Source organism: Nicotiana attenuata, unplaced genomic scaffold (genome assembly GCF_001879085.1).
Source record: "Nicotiana attenuata strain UT unplaced genomic scaffold, NIATTr2, whole genome shotgun sequence".
In the NCBI taxonomy this organism is placed as follows: Eukaryota; Viridiplantae; Streptophyta; class Magnoliopsida; order Solanales; family Solanaceae; genus Nicotiana; species Nicotiana attenuata.
Window position 1 is genome coordinate 1 of NW_017673103.1, and position 5,995 is coordinate 5,995.

Genomic DNA, 5,995 nt, shown 5'->3' on the forward strand with positions numbered 1-5,995 from the left:
ATCTTCATTTTTATGCTGCTAATATTATCATCTTCTACTCTACCTCGTTGTCCCCTCCTATCTCTTCCCACCCTATCTGGATTTACATCAAGATCATCAACAAAATCATCTATAGGGTTTTCTTGATTTACAATGGGGGCATGGGGTACATTTCTTCTATTAAGAGGCCTAGGATTATTTCGAGGTTGTACATCAGGTTGATTTCCCCTCCTAAGTGCAACTATTGTCTCATTTTGTTCGGCAATAGTATCCCTTATCTCTTGGAATTGCAAGTTCCATCTCTCGAATTGTTGATGCATAGCTTGTAGAGTGAAATCATTTCTTGCTCGGATTTCGGCTTCTTGGAGAGCCCTCTGTTCATCATCACTAGCACCTGTATATGACATCTTTTTAAAATAATAATAATAATAGTTATCACTCAAACTTTGGCTCTTTCCCTCAATTGTTCTCACCCACTCTTGCCTTTTTCCCCTCAATTAACCTTTGAAAAATACCTTGTAGATTTATAATTAAACCCAACTCGTATCAAAGCCTTTAGTAGTAAAACAACGAAATTTGGGGCACTAAAGAAAGTGAAGAACCAATCCTAGAAAGAGTAGGATTTAGTTGAAACAAACCTCGAACAAAGAAAAGGATTTTTTTTCTGAACAAGATCAAAGTATTAGGATCCCTTCTGCTTGTTTCCTTCCTTGATTTTGGAAACAAACACAAATAAAAATCTAATTTCTTGAAGAGCAAATATGTTTCTCCTTTTTTTTTCGTTTTTTTTTTGCTCCTTTTTCAAGAAATCCCCAAGATTTATCAAGAACGGAATCTTGATACAACCGCTCTGATACCACTTGATAACACAAAGGTTGGGAGATCCAAGAACTTGAAGAAAATAAGTTGATGAAATGCGGAAGTAGTAAAGAAATGCAAGCGGAGCAAGAAAAATAAACTATATATGTCGAAATTCGAGGAAAGTTCCAAGAACCCCGAGATTATGTTAATCTAGATTTTGACAAGATCCTAATGACAACAAGTTGGTTATGAAACCAATTGCCTTCACTAGAGATAAGCTAATCAAGAACTAGATTCGGATCTTGACTTCTAGTTTGAATAACTTACGACAACAACTAGTAAAAGAAACTAGTCGCCTTCGAAGAATATCAAAAGAAACAAAAGATATCACAAGAAAGAAAATTATCTTACTACCTTAAGCTATGAACTAGTTAGGGTTGCAAGATAAATCTTCAAAGTAAAGTTCACAAAGGTTCAAAGAACTCACAATAATAATATTAATCTTCAATGATCTTCTACAATGGAAGACAAGCACCCCTTTATATAGTAGTAAAGAAGGAGCTAGTCAAGACTTCAATAAATGAGAATTATATTCCCTAGAAGCATAGAAGACTACCCACACTAAGACCAATATAGTCAACATACATATAGGCCAATGCAAGTCAACATAGATTAAAACAACTATTAAATATATATTCTAGAAACTATTTTTGGGCTTATTTGGGCTGCTGAAAATTCCTCTCTTTTGGGGCATATTTGGGCCTCATTCCATCTCCTATTGGACTTTAATTTTGGCCTCAAAATAGTTGTAAGACTTGGCCCAAAGATCCTCCTTGTGCTGGAGCTCTTCTTCTATTATAAAATACTTTTTAATTGCCAATTGAAGCCCATTAAGCTTGTCTTGAAATTTCTTTGTTTGAGACCTTGTCATGGGCCTTCTTGGAGCTTCCAGAGCTTCATCCTTCTCCTTTAATGATGTTGAGCTGCCATGAATGCTATCACAATGACCCTTCAACTCCAATATAACCCTATAATTATAAATATCTAATTCATGATTTCATTGGGAAAAAGTTGAAAATTTGACAGAAAATACCTGAAAATAGAAGGAAAATTTGTGCAGCTAGCGAATCAAACATCAATTTCAAGTCTTTCGATTTCTTCTCGGTGAACGTGCTACAAAAGAATATTCGTTTTGAGTTCAAATTGATCAAAAATATTTAACTGGGTAACCAGTTGTAGTGTTACAAAGAAACTGCCATCTTTTAGCTAAAGCAAATCGCGGATTCATAGAATAATTGAGATTGAATAATTCTACATATCAATACTTGAGTTATGGAGTTTAAATCTTTATTAACATTATGTTATGAGAAAATTATAGGTCTGCCTGCAAATCTTGAACAAATTTAAATATGTAACCTTGAAAATATAAGGAAGGGTTTCTTATTTAAAATTTGGAATGGTTCCGGTCAATTTCTCTTTGATGTGGATATTGTAACGACCCGACCGGTCGTTTTGAGTTCTAGCGCTCCGTTCAGCAGTCGGAGGCCATGAACAGCATCATTTCAGGTATTACGACTTGTACGCGTGGTCGGAATTGAATTTCGGGAAGTCCAGAGTTGATTTGGGAAAAGAATTCTTATTTCGGAAGCTTAAAGTTGGGAAAACGAACTAAGATTGGAATTTTGAGTAAACGACCTCGGAATCAGGATCTGAAGGTTCCAGCAGGTTCGTATGATGATTTCGAACTTGGGCGTATGCCCGGTTCGGGTTTTGGATAACCCGGAAGCGTTTTGGCGCTTATTGTGGAAGTTAGCATTTTAGAAGGAATTTCATAAGTTTGGTTTGAAGTGCATTTCAGAGTTATCGATGTCCGTTTGGAATTCCGAGACTGGGAGTAGTTTCGTATGGTGATTCTGGAGTTGGGGGCGCGATAGGAAGTGAATTCAGAGGTCCGTAGGTCATTTTGAAGCCATTTGGCTAAAGATAGAAATTTGAAAGTTTTTGGGAAGTTTGACCGGAGGTTGACTTTTTGATATCGGGGTCGGAATCCAATTCCGAAAGTTGGAGTAGGTCCGTAATGTCAAATATGACTTGTGCAAAATTTGAAGTCAATCGGACGTGATTTGATAGGTTTAAACATCGGAAATAGAGGTTGGAAAGTTCAAAGTTCATAAAGCTTGAATCGGAGTGTAATTCATGGTTTTAGCGTTGTTTGTTATGATTTGAGGCCTCGAGCAAGTCCTAATGTGTTTTGGGACTGGTTGGTATGATTGGTTGGGGTCCCGGAGGCCTCGGGTGGATTTCGGGTGGTTAACGGATCGAAAGTGGAATTTGGGAAGGCTTGAGTTTTGCTGCTTCTGTCATAACCGCATCTGCGGTTCTTGGACCGCAGAAGCGGGACCGCAGATGCGGTCAAAAGCTCGCAGAAGCGGAAGGGGCCATGTCCAAGGAAAACCGCAGAAGCGGCCCAGGGACCGCAGAAGCGGTTCGGCTTAAGCGGCCCCCAGACCGCAGAAGCGGCCAGTTCCCTCATGCCCAAAACCGCAGAAGCGGTTAAATAGTCGCAGAAGCGACATCCGCAGAAGCGGAAATTTCATCGCAGAAGCGGAACACCTAGAGGCAGTAAGGTTGTTTTAAATCGTGAATGGAGTCATTTCTCTCATTTGGTTCATGGCTTGGGGCGATTTGGGGAGCTCCAAAGAGTGGAACTTCGTCATCTATATAAAGGTAAGTTATCCCCATCACTTTTGAGTTAAATAGATCAATTATGTATGGATTTAAGCATGAAAATTAATGTAAAGATGGAGGTTTTTGGTGGAAACCTAGAAAATGATATTCTTGGAATTTAGCCACGATTTTGAGTATGGAATTAGGATAAAAATATATATTTGAGTTCCTGAGGTCATGGGTAACCTTTGTCTTCGAGAAATTTTGGATTTCGGGCACCTAGGCCCGAGGGCATTTTGGTCATTTCACTAAGCGGAGTTGGGAATCTGTATAATTTGAATTTCTAACAAGTATTTGAGCATGTTCTCATTAATTTGTCGTTAATTGGCTAGTTTTGGTGCATTGAGTGTCGGTTCAAGCCTTCAGAAGAATGTTGAATGCCGGTTATGAGTCTTCAGAGCGAGGTGAGTCTCCTTTCTAATCTTGTGAGGGGGAAATTTACCCCATAGATGAAGTAACTGATTATGTGCTCCTATTTGTGGGGGCTACGTACGCACGAGGTGACGAGAGTCCGTGCGTAGCTACTATTATGCTATTGTCCGGGTAGTTAGGACTCAAAAACATGTTGCACGTGGATTAATTGTGAACCCATTGGTAGCTCGAATTGTTTAACTCATATCGAATTGGTAAGTAAATTTCTAAAAGTATTAAACTTTATTTCTTAAATTGTTAAAGGATAATTGGTTTTATTTGAATAAATATTCCCCGATAAGTTCTTATTTGACTGATTGAGCATGTATTTTATGTGTGCCTGCGTCACATGGATGATTCGCGAGCAGGGTATGTGTTTATTTATGGAACGGGCCGAACGCCTCGGTAAGAATAGATGCATCTATGGTTCGTGCCGCTCGACCCTCGGCAGTGCACAATTTATATTTTTGTTGGAGCGGGCCGTCGACCTCGGCATGATTTGCGCGTGTTTATCTGTTACTTGAAAATTGTAAATGTGGAATTGGCCCTACGTGGCTTGATATAAACTGATAAGATAATAAAGAATAAACCTTGAAGCCCTTGATTATTGTTGAAGGTGTTTTACTTGTTTTTTTTCCTGGCTTCCTGAACTAGAACTACTATATGACTCCACGATTATCCTCGCATTATTGAATATTGATAATTGACCTCTAGTGAGTGTCGAAATTGGCCATCTCGTCTCTACCCCTTCGGGATTAGGCGGAATACTCACTGAGTACACGTTGATTACGTACTCATACTACACTTCTGTGCATTTTTGTTGTACAGGTATATTTTACATTTGGTAGCACCACGGATGATTTGGGGACTTGGTGAGCTACATTGTTCGAGACGACCCGCAGCTAGAATAGTTCCCTTCCAGTACCTTACTTATTTATTCTCTGTCCGCTGTATTTCGGACAGATATTTGTATTTTATTGTCCTTATCAGTAGTTGTTCATGCTCTTGTGACACCGGGTTCTGCGATGGTTTTCTTTGAAGGTTGCGTATTATTAGTTATCTCTTCATTTGAATTGAAACAGAGGTTGTATGTATATAAAAAATGGAAGTAAAACTCTTAGATTTTTAAAACTATTAAAAGAGAAATCAATGGATGAGTTAGTTGGCTTGCCTGACAACGGTCTCCGGCGCCATCACGACCCGTAGTGGATTTGGGTCGTGACAATACAACTACTTGATGGTCCGGTACGAACTCGTACTATTTTTGCAGGCGTTGTCAGTTTTGAGCATGCGCTTTGGGAATTTTCCGCTTGTCTATGATAGCCATCGATTTGTGCTACCCCAAAATCGAGCATAGGGAACCCTCTGGGTCGAACCTCGATCGGTTCCTCGAGCCTTCTGCTACGGAATGTCATATCGATCATAAAATCGGAGCGTCCGAGTTTAGCCGTGTACAACTAGGAAGTTCGCAAAGTAGAGCACTTTTCGCATCTTAAAGCTTTACTTCTTTTTTTTTATTTATTTAAACTAGTCTTATGAATACGCGCTTTGTGTGTGTACATCATCTCAATAAATAATTTTTTAAATATAAATAATATATTAAAATATCATGTTTGAGTGATAAAATAAAAGTTAATATTCCCTAAAATGCTGAATCTTCATACAAGTTCTCAATCAATCAATATACTCAAATAAATTTTTATTTCAGATTTTTAATTTAATCACTTTAAATTCATAAGTTATCACACTTTTTTTTTCAATTTCAGAAATCACATATAATCCTTGAAAACTTAAGAATTGAAGTTTTTTCAAAAGTTATTCACAACTTCATTTTAGAAGGCTCAAAGAAGATTAGCAAATTTATAGAAAATAATAATTTTTTTTCAAGAGTAAAGTGCAAATTATTTTATTTTTAATTAATAATAAATATTTAATAAATTATTTTCAACATATTAGAAAAAGAAAAATTAAATAAATTATTGTATAATCAAATTACATAATTATACGAAGAATATGAGTTTTGAAAAAGAAAGAGAAAATAAGCAATACTAAACCTAAAACTTTTTTACCCCCCCAC

At 37.4% G+C, this 5,995-nt stretch overlaps 1 long non-coding RNA gene across 4 annotated transcripts in view; it reads right to left on the minus strand.

Annotated features, from left to right (window-relative positions):
• Positions 1 to 1,297: 1,297 nt before the first annotated feature.
• The window catches only part of LOC109215460, a 6,152-nt gene continuing 1,454 nt past the window's right edge, over positions 1,298 to 5,995 (minus strand). For 3 of the 4 annotated variants that reach the window (XR_002066353.1, XR_002066354.1, XR_002066352.1), the window contains 2 exons: positions 1,874 to 1,953; positions 1,298 to 1,808 (listed from right to left, as the gene is read on the minus strand). This is a non-coding gene — a long non-coding RNA (uncharacterized LOC109215460). The remainder of the gene's footprint in view (positions 1,809 to 1,873; positions 1,954 to 5,995) is intronic. The other variant, XR_002066355.1, reaches the window with a different exon arrangement.